The sequence below is a fragment of the Amblyomma americanum genome, chromosome 1, assembly GCF_052857255.1.
Source record: "Amblyomma americanum isolate KBUSLIRL-KWMA chromosome 1, ASM5285725v1, whole genome shotgun sequence".
Taxonomy (NCBI): domain Eukaryota; kingdom Metazoa; phylum Arthropoda; class Arachnida; order Ixodida; family Ixodidae; genus Amblyomma; species Amblyomma americanum.
This window is the reverse complement of record NC_135497.1, coordinates 410,056,306-410,065,308: the sequence shown is the minus strand read 5'-3', so window position 1 is coordinate 410,065,308 and position 9,003 is coordinate 410,056,306. Positions and strand designations below refer to the sequence as shown.

The window sequence follows — 9,003 nt, the reverse complement described above, 5'->3', positions numbered from 1 at the left end:
TGCACTCCGCGCGCATCCACGACTAGCATGGTATCCTGGGCGCAGGTCCCGATATATGGGGCTGTCTCTCATGTCTGTTCGTTCTGTTGTGGTGAGACTTATTAACAGAAATAAAATTAAAGTGTCCCGGCCCGTTCTCCTTATATACAGGAGTATTAAACCAATTGAAAGGAAGGGGAATAGGCATAAATAAAAAGAATTCCGCATTCTGCAACAGAAGCTCCAGCATGTGAAATGGGCCTAAGCTGGTAGCAAATGGATACGGAAGGAAAGACGAACCAACCACTCGAGCATGGCCGCAGAGCGCCGCGTCACAAACCTGCTTCATGCGACCCTTCCTCACAATCACAACCACTATCGCAGCAGTGAATTCACTTTACGTAGACCGTGATGGAAGGACTGAACAATATGGCCCACATACCACACCCGGCCGCAGAAGACCGAATGGGCATGGTATAGCCGCTACAGCAGATACAGTTCAAATGTAGCGGCCATCATAATGGTGCTGCGCACCACATCAAGTATAGATTTTCAAACCGAATTGTCTTCACCTCGTGTATCATATTCCGTACTAGAATACGAACGCTCATACTGCGAGCAATTCCTACGTGAACGCTTTGACGCGCTTCAACCCGGTCAGTTATCAAATCTGGCTTTTGCAGAAGTTGGTGGCAGCGCCATGCATCCTGCTATACCGGTATAAAAGTCCAAGCCACGAAATTAATCTGTCCACATTTTGAAATAAATAGTAATATCTTCTGGAAAAGCCGTTACCTTTATTACCGTACTTCGTGGAAGCAGAAGGCCGTGGATGCCAGAGTGTCCGCGATGGCAAGCGCTTAAGGCTCTGTGGTAGGTGCGCACCATAGAGGTGTGTGGCGCTGCCCTGCCCAACCCCACGATTGAGGGGGACGGGTAGCTTACCCAAATGTTAATAGTCAAAGTGATATGAATATCCTCGTATGCCTTGCCGATAACCTTATTCTAAACTGCCGGAAACCCACAGGAGTGGTGCGCGCTAAACAGCTAGACATGCTGATGAAATGATCTATGACATAAACTGCAAAAGCGATGTCATGCCACAGCATTACGACTATAAGATAATTTTTGGTGGCTCGTTTGTTAAAAATATCAAATTATAACACCATTCAGCAAAAACTATTAGATTTAAGCTTACCGCCTTAGTGCATTAATCAGCGAAAGCTGATTGCATTAGCGGCCGAGAGGCCTGGAGTGGCCAGCCGATTTAGACGTTTCACAGGCGACTGCCCAGTTGGGCGTCTCACGTGCATACTCGGTTTTCTTTCGTTTATGGTCTTCGGTTCGATCGCGTTTCCGGCATAGTTCACGGACTCAAGGGCCTGCTTGCACGCAGAAAATATTCTAGTTCCCAGTGTTGTCTTATTCCCAGTCTGCCAGTCGACGAAAAAAAAAGTCGCACCGGGTCAGTGGACAGCTCAGTCGCGCGGTGAGGTGGCGGTGATGTCCGCCTGCAAACTGAGACAGTTATGCGCCTTTCCTACCCTAAAAACCAACGCAGGGTTTAGACTCATTTTTTTAGGGAAAAAAAAAGGCGCATAACTGACTTCATGGTTCAATGCACACTTCAGTCGTGCTTTGAGGTACGTGTCGGCGGCATCTACCTAAAGCGTTACGCGGCTGCCGTTGTGCCTCCTAAATTTCTTCTACGAAATGGCTGGAACAAAGCTATTAAAGCTTTCGCTGTAAAAGGAATGTGGTACTCTGTATGTTGCCGGCCGTAGTTAATTAGCATTGTGAAAGGCAGGGAAACAAATTGGAAAGCCGGTGGCGGTGGCGATGTCACGCGTGTCACGCGCTGTCGTGTTGCCAATGTGTTCAGGGGCTTGGTAATTAAAATGACGTTGATAGCGAAGCCAGAAATCTAAAGGTGCATCGTCCCCGTCACCCGCATGATGCTCAACGTGTGACATGTGTGCTTGCACTTCACGAGCTCCCAACACGTGCCAGACGCAATCCGATGATTGGGTCATACTAATGATGCGCAACGTTGTTGTTGATGGCGCAGCAACAGCATAAGTAACGGATCATTTCCACTGCAAATAATATACTTATTTTTTTAATACCTTAGCACTAGAAGGTCTGTGCAGGTGGAAATGGCGACTGCCGTGACGCGTGACGCAGTGCGAACCTTGTGACGTCATCACAACCTGCCCACCATGGCAGGTGGCGACTTGCCTACTGGATTGTGAGCAAACTGTCCACTGTGGCAGGCAGCTGTCAAGTAATGTTTGGTAGCGAGAAGTTGCTTGCGAATAGTAACCTGGGTCTCACAAGCCCCCACTGGTGGATGTGTTTGTAACAGCCATTTGACGGGGCAGTGCCGCATCGCTTAACCGCTGCACCGCTGAGCGAGGAGTTGTTTGAGGACTCCCAGCAACCTACGAATATAAAGTAGAAAATGGCCATTTCTGCATATATGGGCATTAACCCATTAACGATATCGCGGAGTTGGCAGAACTACAACAAAATTCGTAGCAACAGAAAATGCTAAGGCATTCAAACGATCCACCGAGGATCGCATAAGAGTTTCTACCGTGAATGAACCGCAGCATGTTTTGGGGATTCTCTGCATGCCAGGGGAGGAATTTCGGTGCAGCGAAACTTTGACATTACGAAAAAGACTACGGCGCCACTGCGGAAAAGAGGAAGGATACAACTGAAGAATTAAGTGGAAGATGCCCCTCAACGTAGACCCTGCAGACAATGGCGTCGACCTATTTCCATGACGCCGTGGCTAATCCGATTATGTCATTGCTATTCCCTATGCATCTGTTACCCCCTGCGATTTCACGCTAGCCGGCCCAAGTGGAGCGGTCAAAGGGGAGAGGGGGAGAATTGGTAAAGCGGGAGGATTGGTAGACGCCATTGGCTGGCGGGGCTCCTTTGAGGGGAATTTGCTGGTTCGTTCTTGAGTTGTGTCTTACATACTTCAAGGGTGGTTGCAGCAGAATTGGCAGAACGACGACAAAGAAAAAACGAACAGACAGATGTGGATGAAGTTGCTTTGTCCTAGTCGAGGGTTTGATGGCAGACCGTCTGGTCAGGCATCATAATGATGAGGAGTCACCGGCACAGGTCAAAACAGATAGAAATTTTGACGTTTCGGGGAGCACTACGGCTCCCTTGCTCACTACGATGTTCATTATGTCCTCGTGAGTCTGTTCGTTCATATCTTTGTCACCGTGCTACCAATTCTGTTTAAGCCACCCTGAAGGGGAGGAGGAATGGAAACAAATGAAGGCCAGTGGCGGCGGCGGGCCACCTACTCAGGCTTTCTTCCCCTCTCTGCATGTCGGCCAGAGCGAGAAAAGTGTCTTGCAGACAGCACCCGATGGGAGGAAATCAGGTTCACCCCGCACCTCGTCGCTTTTCCAACACAAGCACGAGAATTTGCGTCTTTGTGCGTGTTCGTGCATCGCATAAGTGGGAAGCGGGGTATTCAGGTACACCAAGTTTAAGGGGCTCCGGGATGAAGTGCTGGCTTCAGAACTAACGGGCGTGCCAGGAGCATTGACCATTCCAGTCCGTCTAAAGAGCTTCACAGGCAGCGCGCCACATCAGTGCTGATTTTGGGAATAGACACTCTTAATTGGACGTGCGCAGTGAGCTTGCGCACGCAACGACACTGCGGGTAACAAATGCGCATGCGCAGAACGCAACGTATCTAGCCACGCGTTGCGGACTCCTGCCCGCTATAAAGCATAGCGTAGCGTGAGCAACGTGCTGCGTAGAGAACATGGCGGCAACCATCTCACCCGCTTCGGAATAAATACATGTCGCCGCTGGATTCTCTTGCTCAATAGCTCGCTCAAATGGTTGCGGTTCGCTTTTATAGGTCTCCTCGATTTGGCTGCACTTTCTGCACCAGTTCAGGAAGTGCGGCACTCTCGCACTCGATTTGACAGTGCAGCTAGTGCCACCTGCACTTCGGCACTCGTTTTGGCCTCGTGCTGCACGAGTTCTTCTGCACTGCTGCACTAGCCTCCCGGCGAGTTCTCTTCTCGTGCAAGTAGTGCAAGGTGCTTGGCGCGCTCCGTAGCAGACGGCTCCGCGGCCGCTTGTTTTGTGAGCGGCGTTTAGACCACGTTTGAGACGGCCGCGTACCCGTGAAAGACGCGGCATCTGCGCCGGGCCCTCACCAAACAGCTGAAATGACAGTGCGCGTATACGTGTGTGTATGCGCGCGCGTGTGCGCGTGTCTGTGTACGCGCGTAAGCGACTGGCTGGCATGGCGTATGGGTTCGCATCTTTCTGTCCAGCCTCGCACGTTGCTTACACCATTTCTCTTTTGTGTGCAATTATTATTATAGACGCAGCACGATGGAGCGCTTCCATAAGAGGCAGATTGTGAGATGTTTTATAGTACGTGGGCGATCGCAACGTTTGTGGCTCGCTGCGACATCAGTACCTCCGCTTACGACAGCAACTGGGCTTGAGGTCGCCGTCAGCCCACACCTTCGCCTGCCACTTAGCCTCTGACAGTCACGTCGCCGTCACCGTCCGCCGAAAGTGAACGCGATTGAGTTCAAATATAGATCAGGCAACTCTTGGCGGACAACCGCAGTCACTTTTCGATAGGACGGAAGCAGCCTGAATCACGCGTATGGACTGTAAAAGATCGTCTCGAGCGGTAGTCTGAATAACCTGTCTAGTTAATTGTTGCCTCTTCGAAGTAACCGTTGAATCAGTGACGCGGTCGACCGGCCTGCGCCCCTTTAAACAACGCAACGGAATGAACGGTGTCAAATTCTTCACCACTTTTGGAATTAACAAAGTTCATAGCCGCTCCACTAGATGTGCCACTTGGAGCAAATACACAGCGTGCAATGCAGCTAGCACAATCTCGCGCATATGTGAAAACACGCGACAAACACCAACACGTACATGGCCGCAGCAGACGAAAGTTTCTGCACTTTTGCACTCGATTTGGCCGCTGCACCGACAGCACTAGTGTCGGGCTACACTCGCGCCGCAAGAACTGGCACTACACTGACACGGCACTTTTGTGAATTAGTGCGGAAAGTGCAGCCAAATCGAGGAGACTATATTTCGCCTACTCTTGCCCACACGTACTGGTGTAAGCGATAACTATCCCGTTTTTCAGATAATTTGGCGATTTTCAAGCTCTTAGGTCTCACAAAATCCAGTGTGTTTTCTTCGTGGCAACGGCACCTGTCGAAGCAGTTTTCTAGCTTTTAGTCAGTTACATTTTCTTCCATTTGCACATTTTTCTTTTTCGAACACAAAAAGGCTCGCAATGCACTCACCCTAGCTTTCAGTAATCACGGATGAAAATTTCTTTAACCGAGCGTTGATGTGCTTTGACGTCTTGCCATTAGATGGCACTACTGTTTACGCGTGCGCTGAGGGACGCTACGGCACGGCCAACAAAAAGTGCCGTGTTTACACTATTCACAGGGTACGCAACGCAGTAAGAGATGCGTACGCAAGCTTACTTTATACGCCCCAACTAAAAGTGTCTAATGATAGAGCTGCAGACCGCGGCCACCGCTTCCTGGGTGAATACGCCGATGCTCATGCCCTCCTGTGTGTTTACTCGACACCACACTCTTCAGCCTCGCCCGTACTGCTCCAGATGACGCGGCGGGCAGCGCGCTCGTATAGTCACAGAAGCGTTTGCGGGTCGGTAGGCTGGAAACGCCGATTGGTCGGTGGGATGCGTGTCTGCGTGACGTTTTTTTCGCTTCGCCTCGTTCTCAACCGGATGTGGGGTCGCCGCGCCTCTCTCGGCCTGTCCCTAGAGTGCCTAGGGAATCGCTAGGGCCGGCCGGCCGGCCGCCGGGCGTGTGTGGTCTGCGGGCATTCTCTTCGTGAGCGTAGGCGGCGACGCGCGCGTTTCGGGAGCTGTCCCAGGTATGGCTTTTTTTGCGTGGTGCGCTCGTCGGCGACAGCCAGCTGAAATTTCTGTACAGTTCTTGCTTCCACGACATTGCGACGACCCCCAAAAGGCGCTGACCCGCGAGAAATCGCCAGCGACATAAAGGTACGCATTTTATCTCAAATTTCGCTTCATGAAGTGCTGTACCGCTTACCTACATGCCTTGCGCATTCCAGGACCTCGTTTTCCTGCTGCAGGAGCACGTGGCTAGTGTCGTGCTGGTGTTCAAAATTTTGCAACTCCATTACGACGACCCACATAAGGTGCGGTTTGAGGACCGCCGGCGTCGCCATCTGAACCGCCGTCTGACAGCCACGATGAAGCGCTTGTCGGGCGTGCACGTTCTCATCACGAGGTAAGGGTTGAACAACGTTTTCGCAAATTTTCTCGTGCAGAACTCGCCAAATTGCGGTGCTTGTAACGTAGCTTTTTTTGCAGCATCGTTTCCTGGATGCTTCTGGCGAGCCGATGCTGTCCTTATTTGCCGCGGACCGATACCACTTGGCGAGACGCCGGGGCATCGACCCCAGTGCGCCTTTGTTCCTTTGCAGTATCAAGTCCAGGGTAAAAGTTGCCACGATAATTCTGCCACTACAATCTGCCTTTTAGGATAGCTATCAGCTGCAACGGTAAGTCCAGAAGTTCCGACTCGCGCATTGCGGAAATCGCGCCTGGCCTAAGTGTCCAGCATTCACCTAGTGCAGTGCAGCTTTGTTTAATTCCTTAGAGACTTCTTGCGCTTTGTCGAAATCGACGGCAGCCGTGAAAATTTACATATAAGACCTCGCTACGGCGTTATCCCAGCGCAGCGCGCCTTTGTTTCTTTGCGTCGGCAAGCGTTAGAAGCGCGCGCCATCTCGCGCTTTGTCCAAGTCTGTTCTAAAACTCGCTCTAGGCCTCGTTGCCTGGTTGACAAAGTGCACGGCTTTGTTCCTTTCAATGGCAAGCCTCTGTCACTACAGTCGGCGGCCTTGATTTTTATGATCGCTGTCAGCTTCAACAGCAAGTCCAAGAAAAGTTTTGACGATCGCGCGGTGTGGAAGTCGGCGGTAGAGAAAAAAAACACTCGTGCTTGTAGCTGCACTTACCCAGCTCCAGTGCGCCTTTGTTAATTTCCGTAGCGGCTACCCGCGCTTTGTAGAAATCGACGCCAGCCGTGAAAATTTACATATTAGACCTCGCTACAGCATTAGCGCAGAGCGCCTTCGTTTCTTTGCGTTCTAACTTGTTTGCTCGTTACTTTTGTTCTTTTCAGTCGTTTCCTGAATCTGTCCAAAGAGCCGGGCTAGGTGGATGATTGTTCGCCGTCAGTGGAACCACATGACGATCGCAGTGCATACAGCACGACTTTGGTCCATGTGTTTTTTAAATAAAAACATCAGATGTCGAAGGTCGTGTCCGAGCATTGCTTCAACAGCGGCGGCAAAACCATGGGGACCGCACACGGTGTCGTCGCTGCCAAGTCAAGAGGCGCAAAACGGCTGTCAACCTTAATAAAGGCCCTTCTCGGGGCCGCCTCAGTGTTTCCTGGCAAATCACACGCTTTCCACCCTGTGCACGTGTTCTCCTCATTTCCAATTAAATAGGTCCTTCAAACCCTGCAGAAGGCTTGAATTAGGAACTGCTAATATCAAGATGGTACTTGAGAAACAATGGCGGATACAATGGCACAGGTGAAGAAGGGCTGAAATTACACGCAAATAAAAAAAATTGGGGGTACCCAGATAACAAACTGAAATGGTTTTGGACGGGACTCCTAGTTATTCGATATAAAAGACTCAAATAATGCATATTCAGAGTTTATCAATGTTTTTGTAGAAACATACTCTAAGCACTTTCCCTTCAAGAACATTAGGCAGTCTAAACGAACAAGAAAACCATGGATCACGCCAAAGCTCAAAAGAATAATAAAGCGCAAAAACAAGTTGTATCATGCCTTTTTGAATAATCCCTCTCTAGAATCTCTAATCTTATTTAAAAAAAACAAGAAATTAACTAAATGCTGAGCTTAGGCGTGCTAAGATTGTGTATCATCAAAAACTGTTTTCTGATGTTAGAATGAAAAATTCAGACGCTGTATGGAAAGCTGTAAATAACTTGTTACGTCGCAATACGAAAAATGCGCCAGCTCAACGAATAATCTATAAGGGCTCTGAATTATCCGATCAGGCTCTTGCTGGCCATTTAAGCAGTAATTTTTTAACTACCCATTTACCTATGATGCATCTACCTGAAGTTCCTTCATCTTGTAGCCCTTTCGAAAGCCTTTTCCATGAGCCCACCAATGAGGCCTTTATGAATTTGAATAATAGCAAAGCCTTATATGTTGACAATGTTCAGATAAAACCAGTCAAATATGTACTATCATATATTGCACCTGTGCTTGCATACATCTTCAATTTGTTAATTGAAACGGGAGTTTACCCGGAAGAAATGAAGAAAGCAAGAATGACAGTTGTGTTTAAAGGGGGAGATAAAGATGTAGTGTCCAATTATAGACCAATATCTGTGATTCCAGTCTATTCAAAGGGCTTGGAAAAAGTAATCTTTTCCCGTGTAGTGAACTTTTTTAATGCAAAACAAATCCTGTCTGATGCTCAATTTGGCTTCCGAAGGGGAAAGTCGACGGAAACGGCTTTGTAATCACTTAAGGAATGTATCCTGCAAAACATTGAAGCAGGTATTCTCACTGTCGGAATCTTCATTGATTTTAGTAAGGCTTTCGATTCCCTAAACCATCAAATTTTAACTCATAAACTTTCTCAAAATGGAGTTCGTGGAACACCTTTAGACCTCATGAAATCATACCTGCAAAATCGAAAACAATCTGTCTATATCCACAACCATCAGTGTTCTTTTCTCGCGGTACGAAATGGTGTGCCTCAAGGCAGCATTCTGGGCCCGATGCTTTTTAGCATCTATATAAATGACATTGTGCATATTTATGACAAAGCGAAATTAATTATATACGCCGATGATAGCAGTATACTAATCTCTGGTCACGACATAAACAAGTTAATTGAAGTGTGCAACGTAATCCTTACGAAACTAGAGAACTGACC

At 48.8% G+C, this 9,003-nt stretch overlaps 1 long non-coding RNA gene across 1 annotated transcript; it reads left to right on the top strand.

The window, feature by feature from the left end:
• Positions 1 to 5,891: 5,891 nt before the first annotated feature.
• LOC144102820 (uncharacterized) lies at positions 5,892 to 7,291 on the top strand. The gene is made up of 3 exons (XR_013308232.1): positions 5,892 to 6,046; positions 6,118 to 6,296; positions 6,380 to 7,291. It is a non-coding gene; the product is annotated as an uncharacterized LOC144102820 (long non-coding RNA).
• The last annotated feature ends 1,712 nt before the right edge of the window (positions 7,292 to 9,003 follow it).